Consider the following 21915-nt stretch of genomic DNA (forward strand, 5'->3'; position numbering starts at 1 on the left):
CCACTTCCGGATCAACCATCTGCATTGATAATACTTCTCATATGATTTACTTAATGTAACTACATGAAATTAATTTACCGGAGTAATACATACATTGTGTTAACAGCTGGCAATGAAGAAGAAGAGGCGAAAGAATCAGAGTTACATCAAATTAGTGTCGTAGGTATGCGGTAGAAATATATGGTTCTATGGTGTAATGGTTAGCACTCAGGACTCTGAATCCTGCGATCCGAGTTCAAATCTCGGTAGGACCTGAACTTTTGAAGTTCTTAGCTGCGAGTCAAAGCAGTTTCCCATGTTTCATCCGCAGAAATGAAAGATCACAGACACTTTACATATGCGTAGAAGGCTTATTTCTCTCAAATGTTGTGCACAAATGTATTCAACCTTAAACAAGTAATCATACTCCTCTCAATTCCCCATTCTCCTTTGCCAATATAATCCATCCACCTGACAGGTGTGGCATGTAAAGAATATGATTAAACAGCATGATCATTACACAGGTGCACCTTGTGCTGGGGTCAACAAATGGTCACTCTAAAATTTTGTCACAACACAGATGTCTCAAGTTTTGACGGAGTGTGTATTTGCATGCTGACTGCAGGACTGTCCACCAGAGCTGTTGCCAGAGAATTGAATGTTAATTTCTCTACCATAAGCCTCCTCCAACGTTGTTTCAGAGAATTTGGCAGTACATCCAACCCGCCTCACAACCGCAAACCACGTGTATGGTGTCGCATGGTCAAGTGGCTTGCCTCTGTCAACGTTGGTGGCGGTGGGGTATGGGCAGTCATAAGCTATGTACAACAAACATAATTACATTTTGTTGATGGCATTTTGAATGAACAGAGATACCGTGACGAGATCCTGAGGCCCATTGTTGTGCCATTCAGCCACCACCATCACCTCATGTTTCAGCATGATAATGCCCAGCTCCATGTCGCAGGACTCTGTACACAATTCCTGGAAGCTGAAAATGTCCCAGTTCTTCCAAGTCCTGCATACTCACCAGACATGCCACCCATTGAGCATGTTTGGGATGCTCTGGATCTTACGACAACGTGTTCCAGTTCCAGCAAATATTCAACATTCCACAGGAAACAATCGACAGACTGATCAAATGGCCACCCGGACTATTTACACCCCCCCCCCCCCCCCCCCACACACACTCAATGTTTATTATCTATGCATAGTCACACTTTACCCTTACCTACATGTACAAATGACCTTGACTAACCTGTACCCTAGTACATTGACTCAGTACAGGTCAGTACCCCCTGTATTTACCTTGACTAACCTGTACCCTAGTACATTGACTCGGTACAGGTCAGTACCCCCTGTATATAGCTTGACTAACCTGTACCCTAGTACATTGACTCGGTACAGGTCAGTACCCCCTGTATATACCTTGACTAACCTGTACCCTAGTACATTGACTCGGTACAGGTCAGTACCCCCTGTATATACCTTGACTAACCTGTACCCTAGTACATTGACTCGGTACAGGTCAGTACCCCCTGTATTTACCTTGACTAACCTGTACCCTAGTACATTGACTCGGTACAGGTCAGTACCCCCTGTATATACCTTGACTAACCTGTACCCTAGTACATTGACTCGGTACAGGTCAGTACCCCCTGTATTTACCTTGACTAACCTGTACCCTAGTACATTGACTCGGTACAGGTCAGTACCCCCTGTATATACCTTGACTAACCTGTACCCTAGTACATTGACTCGGTACAGGTCAGTACCCCCTGTATATACCTTGACTAACCTGTACCCTAGTACATTGACTCGGTACAGGTCAGTACCCCCTGTATATACCTTGACTAACCTGTACCCTAGTACATTGACTCGGTACAGGTCAGTACCCCCTGTATATACCTTGACTAACCTGTACCCTAGTACATTGACTCGGTACAGGTCAGTACCCCCTGTATATACCTTGACTAACCTGTACCCTAGTACATTGACTCGGTACAGGTCAGTACCCCCTGTATATACCTTGACTAACCTGTACCCTAGTACATTGACTCGGTACAGGTCAGTACCCCCTGTATATACCTTGACTAACCTGTACCCTAGTACATTGACTCGGTACAGGTCAGTACCCCCTGTATATACCTTGACTAAACTGTACCCTAGTACATTGACTCGGTACAGGTCAGTACCCCCTGTATATACCTTGACTAACCTGTACCCTAGTACATTGACTCGGTACAGGTCAGTACCCCCTGTATATACCTTGACTAACCTGTACCCTAGTACATTGACTCGGTACAGGTCAGTACCCCCTGTATTTACCTTGACTAACCTGTACCCTAGTACATTGACTCGGTACAGGTCAGTACCCCCTGTATATAGCTTGACTAACCTGTACCCTAGTACATTGACTCGGTACAGGTCAGGACCCCCTGTATATACCTTGACTAACCTGTACCCTAGTACATTGACTCGGTACAGGTCAGGACCCCCTGTATATACCTTGACTAACCTGTACCCTAGTACATTGACTCGGTACAGGTCAGTACCCCCTGTATATACCTTGACTAACCTGTACCCTAGTACATTGACTCAGTACAGGTCAGTACCCCCTGTATATACCTTGACTAACCTGTACCCTAGTACATTGACTCAGTACAGGTCAGTACCCCCCTGTATTTACCTTGACTAACCTGTACCCTAGTACATTGACTCGGTACAGGTCAGTACCCCCTGTATTTACCTTGACTAACCTGTACCCTAGTACATTGACTCAGTACAGGTCAGTACCCCCTGTATTTACCTTGACTAACCTGTACCCTAGTACATTGACTCAGTACAGGTCAGTACCCCCTGTATATACCTTGACTAACCTGTACCCTAGTACATTGACTCGGTACAGGTCAGTACCCCTGTATATACCTTGACTAACCTGTACCCTAGTACATTGACTCGGTACAGGTCAGTACCCCCTGTATTTACCTTGACTAACCTGTACCCTAGTACATTGACTCGGTACAGGTCAGTACCCCCTGTATATACCTTGACTAACCTGTACCCTAGTACATTGACTCGGTACAGGTCAGTACCCCTGTATATACCTTGACTAACCCGTACCCTAGTACATTGACTCGGTACAGGTCAGTACCCCCTGTATTTACCTTGACTAACCTGTACCCTAGTACATTGACTCAGTACAGGTCAGTACCCCCTGTATATACCTTGACTAACCTGTACCCTAGTACATTGACTCAGTACAGGTCAGTACCCCCTGTATATACCTTGACTAACCTGTACCCTAGTACATTGACTCAGTACAGGTCAGTACCCCCTGTATTTACCTTGACTAACCTGTACCCTAGTACATTGACTCAGTACAGGTCAGTACCCCCTGTATTTACCTTGACTAACCTGTACCCTAGTACATTGACTCAGTACAGGTCAGTACCCCCTGTATATACCTTGACTAACCTGTACCCTAGTACATTGACTCGGTACAGGTCAGTACCCCCTGTATATACCTTGACTAACCTGTACCCTAGTACATTGACTCGGTACAGGTCAGTACCCCCTGTATTTACCTTGACTAACCTGTACCCTAGTACATTGACTCAGTACAGGTCAGTACCCCCTGTATATACCTTGACTAACCTGTACCCTAGTACATTGACTCAGTACAGGTCAGTACCCCCTGTATTTACCTTGACTAACCTGTACCCTAGTACATTGACTCAGTACAGGTCAGTACCCCCTGTATATACCTTGACTAACCTGTACCCTAGTACATTGACTCGGTACAGGTCAGTACCCCTGTATATACCTTGACTAACCCGTACCCTAGTACATTGACTCGGTACAGGTCAGTACCCCCTGTATTTACCTTGACTAACCTGTACCCTAGTACATTGACTCAGTACAGGTCAGTACCCCCTGTATATACCTTGACTAACCTGTACCCTAGTACATTGACTCAGTACAGGTCAGTACCCCCTGTATATACCTTGACTAACCTGTACCCTAGTACATTGACTCAGTACAGGTCAGTACCCCCTGTATTTACCTTGACTAACCTGTACCCTAGTACATTGACTCAGTACAGGTCAGTACCCCCTGTATTTACCTTGACTAACCTGTACCCTAGTACATTGACTCAGTACAGGTCAGTACCCCCTGTATATACCTTGACTAACCTGTACCCTAGTACATTGACTCGGTACAGGTCAGTACCCCCTGTATATACCTTGACTAACCTGTACCCTAGTACATTGACTCGGTACAGGTCAGTACCCCCTGTATTTACCTTGACTAACCTGTACCCTAGTACATTGACTCAGTACAGGTCAGTACCCCCTGTATATACCTTGACTAACCTGTACCCTAGTACATTGACTCAGTACAGGTCAGTACCCCCTGTATTTACCTTGACTAACCTGTACCCTAGTACATTGACTCAGTACAGGTCAGTACCCCCTGTATTTAGCTTCATTAGTATTTTATTGTGTCATGTTTTATTATTTTTGTATATTTATTTGTTTTAATACATATATATTTTCTTTACTTTAGTTTATTTAGTAAATATTTTCTTAACTCCATTTCTTGAACTGCATTATTGGTTAATAAGGGCTTGTAACTAAGCATTTCATGGTAAGGTATTGCCTAGTTAAATAAGTTAAATAAAATACAAATAAATAATATATTCCGCGCATGTGATGAATACAATTTGATTTGATTCTATGGGAAGGAGGTGTCGCTATGATTGAGGCAAACGGTGGTCACACCAGATACTGACTGGATTTCTGATCCTGAGCACTGCTCCGGGATTCTCTTCCAACATGTCACCGGTGACGTCCGTGAGCGTTCGTGTGATTTGTGCGCGGTCACGTGAATGACTGGTGTGGGATCAAGCACTGCTCGCGCCAAGTCGATTTATTTCATTGGATGCATATTATGTTGGTCGACCTGAGACACATTATTCTCTTATACAACAGAAGTAGGAAAAATAATCCAACTGTCCAAAAATGATAATTCCAAAATGTTCATGAATTTTAGGTTTATTTTGATAGTATAGCAGTGTCTAGTTCAGTGACCGTTTGACAACAATCCTCGTGTGATCCTGGGATGTGAGTAGAGGAACTTCACCATTTCATTGGATGGACATGCCATGTTTTTGACCGTTATAACATATATACAACCACCCTTTAGTGGTTGACTTCCCCCGTCGGGTAAAATCACTCTGTGATACTGTACACACCCATCAATAAATCGACCCATGCCTTACGGAACAAAAATCAGGCAGATCCAGTGTTTTGCCATATTCTGTTACTTACTAGTAGGCGATACATTGTAGCCTAGAGGCAAAAGAAACGCACATCTATTTAGGCGAGGTGCTGGCTAGAGGAGTAGAACGCAAAAATGAACGGAGAGCCGCACACTAGGAGTTCAAATGCAATCATTTAATAACCAACGTTTCGACAGACAAGCTGTCTTCATCAGGGTATAATGACAAACACTGCGGGGTGACTTGTTTATATAGTGTCAAAGGACACACACAGTTGTCTGTAATCATGGTCGGGTGTGGCCTGATATCATTGGTTAATTCTCAGATATAAAAAATAACATACCAAAAACATGAATGGATAGCATACGATTATAGAAACAATTTGGCTACATAAGCCTACAGACATTTACAATAGCAAAATCACAATAATCACAAGAATGGCTTCAGATCAAAGTCTAGGTTGAGACCGAGACGAGCAAGGGTTTTTAAATTTAAGATCTAGGCTGCTTCTCGTTTTAACAATAAATCGCAGCGGTCACCCCCTCTCCTAGGGAGGGTGACATGTTCGATGCCGATATAACGTATGGACGAAATCGGGTGGTTCACTTCCAAAAAGTGGGCCGCAACTGGGTAGGTCGGGTTTTGCACTTAATGGTGCTACGATGCTTTGTTTTACCCACATATTTGTTTTACCACAAGGACAAGTTATAAGATAAATAACTGCCTTAGTGGACCAAGTGATAACACCTTTGATTGGGATCTGCTTCCCTGTTTGAGGGTGTTTGAAGGATCTATATTTATAAGTGCCATTGCATTGAGGACAGCCATTACACTTGTAGTTTCCATCCAGTAGGGGCGCAAATATACTTTCTGCAGGGATATCTTGGGATGGTAAACCAGAGTTTATCAATTGGTCTCTGAGATTTCTGCCCGGAGAGAATACCACCAAGGGAGGGTCCGAAAACACATTACCGAGACTGTCATCGGATCTTAGAATGTGCCAATGTTTGTGAACAATTCTCTTAATTTGTTCAGAGGACTTTGAATAGCAGGTAGTTAGAACGCAAGAATGCTGATTTTTGCGGGACTGACCTTTTGTTTAGAATTTTCTCAACTGCTGTATTAATCTGATCAATTTTGTAGCCCCTCTCCTTGAATTTTCTTTGCTTCTCAGCCATATTTCTGTCGAAATGTAATTGTTTTTTGCAAATTCTTTTGATTCAGTAGTATTGGCTGTAGTGCAAACTGTTTTTCAGGGGAAGCTGGTGACAACTATCAGCCCTCAACAAACTGTTACGATCAGTAGGTTTCCTGTAAAGATCAGTGTATAGAACATTATCTTCACACAAGATCAGAAGATTAAGGAAACTGATTTGACGTGTATCAGATGACATAGTACATCTCAGATGCTCAGAACAGGAGTTAAAAAAAGCATGGAACGCCTGGAGCTGTTTTGCATCACTCCTCCATAGAACAAAAATATCATCAATATACAGTTTCCGCATAATGATGTTAGGCAATATTTTTTTATTGAGAGGATTGTAAATGGACTGTTTCTCCATGTAACCCACATACAAATTAGCATAGTTAGGAGCCATGGGGGATCCCATAGTAGTACCCGTCGTCTGAATAAAGAAATCATTTAGAAACATGAAGTAGTTGTGTGTGAGTACCATTTCAGACAATGTTATAATGCAGCACTGGAAGGTAGTTCGTTAGGGTCACGTTGCAGAAGAAAATGTTCCATAGCTTCAATACCGCCCTCGTGTGGAATATTAGTGTATAACGACTCAACATCAAAAGTAACTAACAAAGTATTCTCAGGGAGAGGATCAAGAGATTCAATAATATAGTTCATACTGCTGGTGTCCTTTACAAAGGAGGGGAGCTGTTCTGAGACCATACTGCTGGTGTCCTTTAGGAGGGGAGCTGTTCTGAGACCATCCTGCTGGTGTCTTTTAGGAGGGGAGCTGTTCTGAGACCAGACTGCTGGTGTCCTTTAGGAGGGGAGCTGTTCTGAGACGATACTGCAGGTGTCCTTTAGGAGGGGAGCTGTTCTGAGACCATACTGCTGGTGTCCTTTAGGAGGGGAGCTGTTCTGAGATCATACTGCTGGTGTCCTTTATAAAGGAGGGGAGCTGTTCTGAGACCATACTGCTGGTGTCCTTTACAAAGGAGGGGAGCTGTTCTGAGACCATACTGCTGGTGTCCTTTACAAAGGAGGGGAGCTGTTCTGAGATCATACTGCTGGTGTCCTTTAGGAGGGGAGCTGTTCTGAGACCATACTGCTGGTGTCCTTTAGGAGGGGAGCTGTTCTGAGACCATACTGCTGGTGTCCTTTATAAAGGAGGGAAGCTGTTCTGAGACCGTTACTGCACCAATGAGAGAGGGGTGTTACTGCACCAATGATAGAGGGGTGTTACTGCACCAATGATAGAGGGGTGTTACTGCACCAATGATAGAGGGGCCTGTTACTGCATCAATGATAGAGGGGTGTTACTGCACCAATGATAGAGGGGCGTTACTGCACCAATGATAGAGGGGTGTTACTGCACCAATGATAGAGGGGTGTTACTGCACCAATGATAGAGGGGCGTTACTGCACCAATGATAGAGGGGTGTTACTGCACCAATGATAGAGGGGCGTTACTGCATCAATGATAGAGGGGCCGTTACTGCACCAATGATAGAGGGGCGTTACGGCACCAATGATAGAGGGCCGTTACTGCACCAATGATAGAGGGGCCTGTTACTGCATCAATGATAGAGGGGCCTGTTACTGCACCAATGATAGAGGGCCGTTACTGCACCAATGATAGAGGGGCCTGTTACTGCACCAATGATAGAGGGGCCGTTACTGCACCAATGATAGAGGGGTGTTACTGCACCAATGATAGAGGGGGCGTTACTGCATCAATGATAGAGCGGTGTTACTGCACCAATGATAGAGGGGCGTTACTGCACCAATGATAGAGGGGTGTTACTGCACCAATGATAGAGGGGCCGTTACTGCACCAATGATAGAGGGGCCGTTACTGCACCAATGATAGAGGGGCCTGTTACTGCACCAATGATAGAGGGCCGTTACTGCACCAATGATAGAGGGGTGTTACTGCCCCAATGATAGAGGGGCCTGTTACTGCACCAATGATAGAGGGGCCTGTTACTGCACCAATGATAGAGGGGCCGTTACTGCACCAATGATAGAGGGGCCTGTTACTGCACCAATGATAGAGGGGCCGTTACTGCACCAATGATAGAGGGGCCGTTACTGCACCAATGATAGAGGGGTGTTACTGCACCAATGATAGAGGGGCGTTACTGCATCAATGATAGAGGGGCGTTACTGCACCAATGATAGAGGGGCGTTACTGCACCAATGATAGAGGGGCCGTTACTGCACCAATGATAGAGGGGCCGTTACTGCACCAATGATAGAGGGGCGTTACTGCACCAATGATAGAGGGGCGTTACTGCACCAATGATAGAGGGGCCGTTACTGCACCAATGATAGAGGGCCGTTACTGCACCAATGATAGAGGGGTGTTACTGCATCAATGATAGAGGGAACGTTACTGCACCAATGATAGAGGGGCGTTACTGCATCAATGATAGAGGGGCCGTTACTGCACCAATGCCCGCTACAATAGGACGCCCTGGAGGTTTTGTAACATTCTTGATTAATTTCGGCTAAGTATAAAAATTTTAGGGTGTTAAATAGCCAAAAAGTCATGTTATTTTTTGGTGATTTGACCAGAACTTAAAAACCCATCTAGGACAGTAAAGATCGTCTTCTGAAATTTGGCAGTGGGGCCACTTCTGAGTTGTGTTATAGCCTGAATTCAAAATGGTTTCAGTCTGTTTTTTTTCTCACCCATCTACTCAAAATATGTAAAAAAAATATTTGCAAATGTTTTAAAAATGTAATACAGAAACATCTACTTGACATAAAGTATTCACACCCCTGAGTCAATACATGTTAGAATCACCTTTGGAAAGGATTACAGCTGTGAGTCTTTCTGGGCAAGTCTTTAAGAGCTTGGCACACCTGGATTGTGCAATATTTACAGTTTATTCTTGAAAAAAAAATGTCAAGCTCTGTCAAGTTGGTTGTTGATCATTGTTAGACAACCATTTTCAAGGTCTTGCCATAGATTTTCAAGACAATTTAATGTTGAAACTGTAACTAGGCCACTCAGGAATATTAAATGTTGTCTTGGTAAGCAACTCCAGCGTATATTTGGCCTTGTGTTTTAGGTTATTATCCTGCTGAAAGGTGAATTTGTCTCTCAGTGTCTGTTGGAAAGCAGACTGAACCAGGTTATCTCTAGGATTTTTGCTGTGCTTAGCTCCATTCCATTTCTTTTTACCCTAAAAAACTCCGTAGTCCTTGCCGATGGCAATCATACCCATAACATGATGCAGCTACCAGCATGCGGAGAGTGGTACTCAGTAATGTGTTGTATTGGATTTTCCCCAAACATAACACTTTGTATTCGGGAAATAAAATGTATTTCTTTGCCACATTTTTTTGCAGTTTTACTTTAGTGCCTTATTGCAAACAGAATGCATCTTTTGGAATATTTGTATTCTGTACAGGCTTCCTTCTTTTCACTCTGTCCTTTAGGTTAGTATTGTGGAGTAACTACCATGTTGTTGATCCATCCTCAGTTTTCTCCTATCACAGCCATTAAACTCTGTAACGGTTTTTAAATCACCATTGGCCTCATGGTGAAATCCCTGAGTGGTTTCCTTCCTCTCCAGCAACTGAGTTAGGAAGGACGCCTGTATCTTTATAGTAACTGGATGTATTAATACACCATCCAAAGTGTATTGTTTGGGGTACAGACATGAGGTAGTCATTCAAAAATCATATTAACACTTTTATTCCACATAGAGGTTTTCCATGCAACTTATTATGTGACTTGTTAAGCACATTTTTACTCCTGAACATATTTAAGCTTGCCATATTGACTCAAAACATTTCAGCTATTACATTTGTATTAATTTGTCTCTAAAAGCACAATTCTACTTGGATGTTATGGAATATGGTGTGTGGGTCAGTTACACACATCTCAATCCATTTTAAATTCAGGCTGTAACACAACAAAATGTGAAAAGAATCAAGGAGTGTGACTACTTTTGAAGCAACCTTTCTCTCCTTTCTGGTCCAGTAACATTGCCTTCAATTAGAAATAAATCTTAATTTTACAATGACATTTTTGTGATTTAGCAGATGTTCATAATAACCAGAGTGACTTACAGTAGTGAGGGCATTCATGTTCATACTGGTCCCCTGTGGGAATTGAACTCTCAACACTTGTGTTGCAAATTGCTAAGCTCTACCAACTGAGCTGTACAGGCAGACCCCCAATTACTATGGAGATAAATATGTAGCCTAGTAACTGGTTATGAGGCTATCTTATTGGTTTTTGATAGAGGCTACTTGAAAGGTAAGCCTACCTATTGGAACTTGGTCCACCAGTGACTTATGTCTCTCTAGGCTTGTTGGTGCTCCATCACAGGGAGTCTCTCCCTGATTGAGAACTATAATGTACAGTGCTTTCGGAAAGCATTCAGGTCCACGTCAATCTACACACAATACCACATAATGACAAAGCAAAAACAGGTTTTTAGAGATTTCAGATTTCATTATTAAGTATTCAGACCCTTTGCTATGAGACTCGAAATTGAGCTCAGATGCATCCTGTTTCCGTTGATCATCCTTGAGATGTTTCTACAACTTGATTGGAGTCCACCTGTGGTAAATTCCATTGATTGGACATGATTTGGAAAGGCACACACCTGTCTATTTAAGGTCCCACAGTTGACAGTGGACATCAGAGCAAAAACCAAACCATGAGGTTGAAGGAATTGTCCGTAGAGCTCAGAGACAGGATTGTGTCGAGGCACAGGTCAGGGGAAGGGTACCAAACAATGTCTGCAGCATTGAAGGTCCCCAAGAACATAGTGGCCTCCATCATTCTTAAATGGAAGAAGTTTGGATCCACCAAGACTCTTCCTAGAGCTGGCCGCCTGACCAAACTGAGCAATCGGGGGGAAAGTATGTTTATACCTGCTATGTTTGCACTATCTGTATGAATATTGATAGCTACTAATCCTGTGCCTCTGTAAAGGGATTATTCTCCTCTAGCTCCCTGCAGCTGGTCTGGGTGTATAGCCAAGGACATGGTGTGACCCGAGATGGAGAGAGCCTGGAGGAGTAGAACAAACCCCTATTTGTTCCTAATCATTTTTGCTTCTGAGAAACTAAGCCAGGGAGGGGTAAACAACACCTGGTGCACATAACCACAAGATGAACCCAAGGTGGCTTATGATGCCTCGATCTGCATGGGAGGGGCCCCTGAGGACCTGGGTTAACCGTGCACAGGGGCCCCTGAGGACCTGGGTTAACCGTGCATAGGGGCGCCTGAGGACCTGGGTTAACCGTGCACAGGGGCGCCTGAGGACCTGGGTTAACCGTGCACAGGGGCCCCTGAGGACCTGGGTTAACCGTGCACAAGGGCCCCTGAGGACCTGGGTTAACCGTGCACAGGGGCCACCAAGTGGCTCAAGGAAACCCGGCCTCCACTGAAGGAGAAGCCCGAACTGAGACAGATATATAGGGTGAGTTCCAAGCGAACTGCAGACCTGCCAACATGCAGGTATTTTGCATACCAACTACTCAATTCTCTGTCCATGTACACAGGTACGAGATCAAAGTTAAAAGTATGCAGAAATGAATATGGATTTAAAAAATAAATAATTAAAAACATTTTAATAAAAAATAATTCCCCTGAGTAAACCTAACATCCCGATTCTCGAGCTGCAACACACAGACATATACAGAGTTTGTGTCAACAGACATGGAGATGAATATCATCATTATTATTGGACGTAGCTACCCCGTGTCTGCTCCTCCTGTTGTGATGCTGAGTTTGCCGACTGTCAGCTGTACATAAACACATGGACCCTTTTCGACTCCGTGTGTTGGGGAAAGGTTAACACTAATTGTTTCAAGCTAATGTTAGCGAACATAAGATGGACATTCAGTGGGCTCTAAACTGCCAGCAGTTCACTCGCAATTGCTAGTGAAAGAAATGAAATGCAAATATGAAAAATAACTGGTCACATTTGTGCGAGTGTGATTTACATTTAATTCTGCATCCCATGAGTTGTATTTTCCACGTAACAATACGAGGATCATGCCACCTGAAACTGTAATTATGATCCACGTCAAAAGCATTACAAAAGTAAAATGATAAATAAACATCTTGGCATTAAATGGAGTCGGGAGTTTAGAAGACTGCGCGACGAAGAGTGAATGAGTGTCCGGTATTAGCTACAGAGTCAATGCTTCTAAAATGTCTTCTCACTAGATTTGCGAGTTGAATCTCCAATTTGCCGCGTGCCTCTGGTACTCTAAAAAGTTGGACAGGGTTGGCAGGTCTGAAACTGCCATCTAACGTTAACATCCAAACCTGTGTGAACCGGATGAACATCCAAACCTGTGTGGACTAAAAACGCTATAGAAATTAAGAGAATGCATTACAATGATATACTGTATATACAGTTGAAGTCAGAAGTTTACATACACTTAGGTTGGAGTCATTAAAACTAGTTTTTCAACCACTCCACAAATGTATTGTTAACAAACTATAGTTTTGGCAAGTCGGTTAGGACATTTACTTTGTAATTTTTCCAACAATAGTTTACAGACAGATTATTTCACTTATAATTCACTGTATCAGTATAAGTATAAGTTAAGTATAAGTATAAGTATAAGTTGATTGTGCCTTTAAACAGCTTGGAAAATTCCTGAAAATGATGTCATGGCTTTAGAAGCTTCAGAGGCTAATTGACATCATTTGAGTCAATTGGAGGTGTACCTGTGGATGTATTTCAAGGCCTACCTTCAAACTCAGTGCCTCTTTGCTTGACATCATGGGAAATTCAAAAGAAATCAGCCAAGACCTTAGAAAAAAATTGTAGACCTCCACAAGCCTGGTTCATCCTTGGGAGCAATTTCCAAATGCCTGAAGGTACCACGTTCATCTGTAAAAACAATAGGAAGCAAGTATAAACACCATGGGACCACGCAGCCGTCATACCGCTCAGGAAGAAGACACGTTCTTTCCCCTAGAGATGAATGTACTTTGGTGCGAAAAGTGCAAATCCATCCCAGAACAACAGCAAATGACCTTCTGAAGATGCTGGAGGAAACAGGTCCAAAAGTATCTATATCCACAGTAAAACGAGTCCTATATCAACATAACCTGAAAGGCCGCTCATCAAGGAAGAAGCCACTGCTCCAAAACCGCCATAAAATAGCCAGAGGTTTGCAACTGCACATGGGGACAAAGATCATACTTTTTGGAGAAATGTTCTTTGATCTGATGAAGCAAAAATAGAACTGTTTGGCCATAATGACCATCGTTATGTTTGGAGGAAAAAGGGGGAGGCTTGCAAGCCAAAGAAAACCATCCCAACCGTGAAGCAGGGGTGTGGCAGCATCATGTTGTGGGGGTGCTTTGCTGCAGGAGGCACTGGTGCACTTCACAAAATAGATGGTGACATGAGGGAGGGAAATTATGTGGATATATATATATATTGAAGCAACATCTCAAGACATCAGTTAAAGCTTGGTCGCAAATGGGGCTTTCAAATGGACAATGACCCCAAGCATACTTCCAAAGTTGTGGCAAAATGGCTTGAGGACAACAAAGTGAAGCTATTTGAGTGTCCATCACAAAGCACTGACCTCAATCCTATAGGAAATGTGTGGGCAGAACTGAAAAAGCATGTGTGAGCAAGGAGGCCTACAAACCTGACTCAGTTACACCAGCTCTGTCAGGAGGAATGGTCCAAAATTCACCCAACTTATTGTGGGAAGCTTGTGGAAGGCTACCCAAAATATTTGTCCCAAGTTAAATTATTTAAAGGCAATGCTACCAAATACTAATTGAGTGTATGTAAACTTCTGACCCACTGGGAATGTGATGAAAGATATTAAAGCTGAAATAAATCTTTCTCTCTACTATTATTCTGACATGTCACATTCTTGAAATAAAGTGGTGATCCTAACTGACCTAAAACAGGGACATTTTACTAGGATTAAATGTCAGAAATTGTGAAATACTGAGTTTAAATGTATTTGGCTAAGGTGTATGTAAACTTCCAACTTCAACTGTGTATATTAGTCATGAATCAATTGGACATTTTTAATAAGAAAGGAAGATGTTCCTAACCAAATACAGTTTGTTTTGTGTGTTGTTTTTGTTTTCTCAGTGTGTATTAAAGAGAGCACCGTGACAGATTAGGTGGAAGTAGTTGGGCAACTAAGTAAATAAATGAGAAACTGGTGATTAAGTGAAATGTTTTTGTTTCATAGAAGAAGGTGGATAGGATTTAAGTAAGACTTTGAAAGACTTTCAACAATATTATGAAAATACAATTAATTAAGTAAATTGAATGACTGTAAAGGAATTGAGTAAGAATGGGAGAACGTCATAGCTGAAATAATTTCTGTAAGAAAAGAGGAAGGATAACTGAACTCTTAGAACACGAAGCCTGTAGACTACTGGACGAATGAAAAATAATGACATGATACGCGACAATTAGTTGAAGGAGATTCTAAAAGTATGAAGGATTGACATGAATTGCGCCTGAAAGAAATCTAAAACTACTCTGGAAGTGGAACGCGCAAAACGAGATAATAATGTCGAGAGTATGGGTTTGCCTAAAATATCATTATTTGGGCTATACCGTTGCATGATGAGCGAGGAAGAGGGCTGGTAAAACGAATACATGGAAAAGAAGAAACTGCACTGGGCCGGCAGTGGAAGTATCCGGAAGATACATTTATTTTTTGATTATTAACGAGACGAGGACGAGAAGCTGAAAGCTGAAGACGGATATCTTACTAACTAGGCTTGCGTGTGGAGTTCCATTTTACAATCAATTGGATTGATTAAGTGAAGTTTAGGAAACGCAAAAAGCTTGTGGGTGCTGTGACCATTCTTCCCAAAGTTCCTGACTGAAATAAATGACAAAGGTATGTAGAAAATTAGCATTAACCACCGGTGTAGTAATGATGGGAGAATTATTTATGGGTAAAATTAGCGGGATATAGTTGTTTAAGGTTGCTTTACATTATATTTATTTTGATGATTGTTTTGTAAGGGGGATGTACTGCTTGAAAAATATTTTCAAATATTGTTTTTTGTAAGACAATTAGAGTTGAAGTATGTGAAATTTGTTTAAGGGGTATTTAATAAAATTATTGTTGTATCTCAGTAGACTCTTTTAGACCTTCCTAAATTTGATAAGATCTACAATTGCTGTAGACTGAAGTTTTACAAAAACTACAACTAAGCTACTGACTGAAGGAGTTGATTTCCAACAATACCATTTTCTGTCTGCCTGCTAGTTGTAGCAGTATTGTAACTGCGATCCTTTGCTTCACAGCACTACCAGTAAAGACTTTAGAATTCTACGTTTTAACCTCTTGAGTGTAGGGGGCAGTATTTTGATGTTTGGATGAAAAACCTACCCATATTAAACTGCCTATTTCTCAGGCCCAGAATCTAGAATATGCATATAATTGTCAGATTAGGATAGTAAACTCTATAAAGTTTCCAAAACTGTCAAAAATATTGTCTGTGAGTATAACTGAACTGATTGCATGCGAAAACCTGAGGAAAATCAAACCAGAAAGTGGCCTCTATTTTGAAAGCTCCATGTTCCATAGCCTGCCTTCGCTCCATTTAAAGGGATATCAACCAGATTCCTTTTCCTATGGCTTCCCCAAGGTGTGAACAGTCTTTAGACATAGTTTCAGGCTTTTATTTTGAAAAATGAGCAAGGAAGATCACATCTCGTCATTGTATGGCTGGATGCCAGCAGCGTTTTGTATGTGCAACAGCTTGGAGCAGCCATTTTCTCTCTCTCTCCTATTGAAGAAGCTACAGTCCCAGTTGATATATTATTGATTATATATTGTAAAAACAACCTGAGGATTGATTATAAAAAACATTTGAAATGTTTCTATGAACATTACGGATACTATTTGGAATTTTCGTCTGCGATGTCGTGAACGCTCGAGCCTGTGGATTTCTGAACATAACACGCCAACCAAGTGGAGCTATTTTGGATATAAAAAATAATCTTTATGGAACAAAGGGAACATTTATTGTGTAACTGGGAGTCTCGTGAGTGCAAACATCCTAAATTCATCAAAGGCAAGCATTTTAATTGATTGCTTTTCTGACTTTCGTGACCAATCTACTTGGCTGCTAGCTGTTTGTAATAATTTGTCTACTGAGAGAGATGTCCTTACATAAACACTTGGTATGCTTTCGCCGAAAAGCTATTGAAATCTGCCACGCCAGGTGGACTAACAACAAGCTAAGCTGTGTTTTGCTATATTGCACTTGTGATTGCATGAAAATTAAATATTTTTAGTAATTTCATTTGAATTTGGCGCTCTGCAATTCAGCGGTGGTTGACGAAAATGATCCCGCTAACGGGATGGGTGCATCAAGAATGAAAAGTTAATGCTTTGAGCCTTGTGTAGAGAAGGCCTGTGTACAAGATGTGAAAAGGTCTTCTTGATGTAACTGATTCCTGGTTTTCAAGTGAGTTGACACGTGTAGTAAGAATAACACACCCCTGAGGGGCCCTAGTGTTGAGGCTCAGCGTGGCAGATGTGTTGTTTGCCTACTCTTACCACCTGGGCGTGGCCCATCAGGAAGTCCAGGATCCAGTTGCAGAGGGAGGTGTTTAGTCCCAGGGTCCTTAGCTTTGTGATGAGCTTCGTGGGCGCTATGGTGTTCCTTAGTCCCCTCCTGTACTCTCCGTTCACCCACGACTGCGTGGCCAAACACTACTCCAACACTATCATTAGATGTCAATGATAAATCACATCATCTATTACTCTGATATTTTTGAGTCATACTGAGGACAGTTATTATAGGAAACTAAAACTGAAACTCATCTTGAAAAAACTATGTAGTAAACTGAAATAAAATAATTAACAAACCTGTTTTGAAAAATTAAAACTATACTGAAACTATTATCTTTGAATCCAAACTAACCAAATGAAATAAAAATCATCATGAATTATGTTAAGTTGTAGATTTTCTTCTCAAAATTACAGCCAAACATTTTATGGGGTTTCAAGCTTCTGAATCTGGCAGATTTTAATTTAAAGGTAGACCCATCAAGATGGTGTTGCCATGAACTGCACCACAGATATTGGCTGCGTTCCACTGCTTAGACATTGCCAGATCTTGCAACACCTGGATAGATATTTTACATATCAGCTAATTGCATCATTATGTTATATCAATCTGTCAGTCGATGACACAGTTGATGACGTGGCACACAACCATTGGTTGATGCATGCAACTTCTAAGCAGGGGAACGTGACCTATATTATGATGTAAACTCAGCAAAAAAAGAAACACCCTCTCACTGTCAACTGCGTTTATTTTCAGCAAACTTAACATGCGTAAATATATGTATGAACATAACAAGATTCAACAACTGAGATATAAACTGAACAAGTTGCACAGACATTTGACTAACAGCAATGGAATAATGTGTCCCTGAACAACGGGGGGGGGGGGATCAAAATCAAAAGTAACAGTCAGTATCTGGTGTGGCCACCAGCTGCATTAAGTACTGCAGTGCATCTCCTCCTCATGGACTGCACCAGATTTGCCAGTTCTTGCTGTGAGATGTTACCCTACTCTTCCACCAAGGCACCTGCAAGTTCCCAGATATTTCTGGGGGGAATGGCCCTAGCCCTCACCCTCCGATCCAACAGGTCCCAGACATGCTCAATGGGATTGAGATCTAGGCTCTTCGCTGGCCATGGCAGAACACTGACATTCCTGTCTTGCAGGAAATCACACACAGAACAAGCAGTATGGCTGGTGGCATTGTCATGCTGGAGGGTCATGTCAGGATGAGCCTGCAGGAAGGGTACCACATGAGGGAGGAGGATGTCTTCCCTGTAACGCACAGCGTTGAGATTGCCTGCAATGACAACAAGCTCGGTTCCTGTCTTGCAGGAAATCACACACAGAACAAGCAGTATGGCTGGTGGCATTGTCATGCTGGAGGGTCATGTCAGGATGAGCCTGCAGGAAGGGTACCACATGAGGGAGGAGGATGTCTTCCCTGTAACGCACAGCGTTGAGATTGCCTGCAATGACAACAAGCTCGGTTCCTGTCTTGCAGGAAATCACACACAGAACAAGCAGTATGGCTGGTGGCATTGTCATGCTGGAGGGTCATGTCAGGATGAGCCTGCAGGAAGGGTACCACATGAGGGAGGAGGATGTCTTCCCTGTAACGCACAGCGTTGAGATTGCCTGCAATGACAACAAGCTCGGTCCGATGATACTGTGACACACCGCCCCAGACCATGACGGACCCTCCACCTCCAAATCGATCCCGCCCCAGAGTACAGGCCTCGGTGTAACGCTCATTCCTTCGACGATAAACGCAAATCCGACCATCACCCCTGGTGAGACAAAACCACGACTCGTCAGTGAAGAGCACTTTTTGCCAGTCCTGTCTGGTCCAGCGACGGTGGGTTTGTGCCCATAGGCGACGTTGTTGCCGGTGATGTCTGGTGAGGACCTGCCTTACAACAGGAATGCACAGCCCTCAGGAATGCACAGCCCTCAGTCCGGCCTGTCTCAGCCTATTGTGGACAGTCTGAGCACTGATGGAGGGATTGTGCATTCCTGGTGTAACTCGGGCAGTTGTTGCCATCCTGTAACTGTCTCGCAGTTGTGATGTTCGGATGTACCGATCCTGTGCAGGTGTTGTTACACGTGGTCTGAGACTGCGAGGAAGATCAACTGTCTGTCCTGTCTCCCTTTTGCGCTGTCTTAGGCGTCTCACAGTATGGACATTGCAATGTATTGCCCTGGCCAAATCTGCAGTCCTCATGCCTCTTTACAGCATGCCTAAGGCACATTCATGCAGATGAGCAGGGACCCTGGGCATCTTTCTTTTGGTGTTTTTCATAGTCAGTAGAAAGGCCTCTTTAGTGTCCTAAGCTTTCATAGCTGTTAAATCAAATCAAATCGAATCAAATTTTATTTGTCACATACACATGGTTAGCAGATGTTAATGCGAGTGTAGCGAAATGCTTGTGCTTCTAGTTCCGACAATGCAGTAATAACCAACAAGTAATCTAACTAACAATTCCAAAACTACTGTCTTATACACAGTGTAAGGGGATAAAGAATATGTACATAAGGATATATGAATGAGTGATGGTACAGAACAGCATAGGCAAGATACCGTAGATGGTATCGAGTACAGTATATACATATGAGATGAATATGTATACATATGAGATGAATATGTAAACAAAGTGGCATAGTTAAAGTGGCTAGTGATACATGTATTACATAAGGATGCAGTCGATGATATAGAGTACAGTATATACGTATGCATATGAGATGAATAATGTAGGGTAAGTAACATTATATAAGGTAGCATTGTTTAAAGTGGCTAGTGATATATTTACATCATTTCCCATCAATTCCCATTATTAAAGTGGCTGGAGTTGAGTCAGTGTCAGTGTCAGTGTGTTGGCAGCAGCCACTCAATGTTAGTGGTGGCTGTTTAACAGTCTGATGGCCTTGAGAGAGAAGCTGTTTTTCAGTCTCTCGGTCCCAGCTTTGATGCACCTGTACTGACCTCGCCTTCTGGATGATAGCGGGGTGAACAGGCAGTGGCTCGGGTGGTTGATGTCCTTGATGATCTTTATGGCATTCCTGTAACATCGGGTGGTGTAGGTGTCCTGGAGGGCAGGTAGTTTGCCCCCGGTGATGCGTTGTGCAGACCTCACTACCCTCTGGAGAGCCTTACGGTTGTGGGCAGAGCAGTTGCCGTACCAGGCGGTGATACAGCCTGCCAGGATGCTCTCGATTGTGCATCTGTAGAAGTTTGTGAGTGCTTTTGGTGACAAGCCGAATTTCTTCAGCCTCCTGAGGTTGAAGAGGCGCTGCTGCGCCTTCTTCACGATGCTGTCTGTGTGAGTGGACCAATTCAGTTTGTCTGTGATGTGTATGCCGAGGAACTTAAAACTTGCTACCCTCTCCACTACTGTTCCATCGATGTGGATAGGGGGGTGTTCCCTCTGCTGTTTCCTGAAGTCCACAATCATCTCCTTAGTTTTGTTGACGTTGAGTGTGAGGTTATTTTCCTGACACCACACTCCGAGGGCCCTCACCTCCTCCCTGTAGGCCGTCTCGTCGTTGTTGGTAATCAAGCCTACCACTGTTGTGTCGTCCGCAAACTTGATGATTGAGTTGGAGGCGTGCGTGGCCACACAGTCGTGGGTGAACAGGGAGTACAGGAGAGGGCTCAGAACGCACCCTTGTGGGGCCCCAGTGTTGAGGATCAGAGGGGTGGAGATGTTGTTGCCTACCCTCACCACCTGGGGGCGGCCCGTCAGGTGGGTCTAGGGTGTCAGGTAGGGTGGAGGTGATATGGTTCTTGACTAGTCTCTCAAAGCACTTCATGATGACGGAAGTGAGTGCTACGGGGCGGTAGTCGTTTAGCTCAGTTACCTTAGCTTTCTTGGGAACAGGAACAATGGTGGCCCTCTTGAAGCATGTGGGAACAGCAGACTGGTATAGGGATTGATTGAATATGTCCGTAAACACACCGGCCAGCTGGTCTGCGCATGCTCTGAGGGCGCGGCTGGGGATGCCGTCTGGGCCTGCAGCCTTGCGAGGGTTAACACGTTTAAATGTCTTACTCACCTCGGCTGCAGTGAAGGAGAGTCCGCATGTTTTCGTTGCAGGCCGTGTCAGTGGCACTGTATTGTCCTCAAAGCGGGCAAAAAAGTTATTTAGTCTGCCTGGGAGCAAGACATCCTGGTCCGTGACTGGGCTGGATTTCTTCTTGTAGTCCGTGATTGACTGTAGACCCTGCCACATGCCTCTTGTGTCTGAGCCGTTGAATTGAGATTCTACTTTGTCTCTGTACTGACGCTTAGCTTGTTTGATAGCCTTGCGGAGGGAATAGCTGCACTGTTTGTATTCGGTCATGTTACCAGTCACCTTGCCCTGATTAAAAGCAGTAGTTCACGCTTTCAGTTTCACGTGAATGCTGCCATCAATCCACGGTTTCTGGTTAGGGAATGTTTTAATCGTTGCTATGGAAACGACATCTTCAACGCACGTTCTAATGAACTCGCAATACGAAACATATCCCAGTCCACGTGATGGAAGCAGTCTTGGAGTGTGGAGTCAGCTTGGTCGGACCAGCGTTGGACAGACCTCAGTGTGGGAGCCTCTTGTTTTAGTTTCTGTCTGTAGGCAGGGATCAACAAAATGGATGGTCAGCTTTTCCGAAAGGAGGGCGGGGCAGGGCCTTATATGCGTCGCGGAAGTTAGAGTAACAATGACCCAAGGTTTTTCCACCCCTGGTTGCGCAATCGATATGCTGATAAAATTTAGGGAGTCTTGTTTTCAGATTAGCCTTGTTAAAATCCCCAGCTACAATGAATGCAGCCTCCGGATAAATGGATTCCAGTTTGCAAAGAGTCAAATAAAGTTTGTTCAGAGCCATCGATGTGTCTGCTTGGGGGGGGATATATACGGCTGTGATTATAATCG

The 21915-nt window shown here is 43.4% G+C and overlaps 1 protein-coding gene and 1 non-coding gene across 2 annotated transcripts in view; both read left to right on the forward strand.

Annotated features, from left to right (window-relative positions):
- The first annotated feature begins 182 nt into the window (after positions 1 to 182).
- trnaq-cug (transfer RNA glutamine (anticodon CUG)) lies at positions 183 to 254 on the forward strand. Its single transcript has one exon. It is a non-coding gene; the product is annotated as a tRNA-Gln (tRNA).
- Positions 255 to 14858: 14604 nt separating this feature from the next.
- LOC116356317 (uncharacterized) overlaps positions 14859 to 21915 on the forward strand; it is a 124655-nt gene continuing 117598 nt past the window's right edge. The window contains exon 1 of the mRNA XM_031801477.1: positions 14859 to 15317. The gene's annotated coding sequence lies outside the window, so the exon portion shown is untranslated. The remainder of the gene's footprint in view (positions 15318 to 21915) is intronic.

The sequence above is a fragment of the Oncorhynchus kisutch genome, linkage group LG22, assembly GCF_002021735.2.
Source record: "Oncorhynchus kisutch isolate 150728-3 linkage group LG22, Okis_V2, whole genome shotgun sequence".
NCBI lineage: Eukaryota > Metazoa > Chordata > Actinopteri > Salmoniformes > Salmonidae > Oncorhynchus > Oncorhynchus kisutch.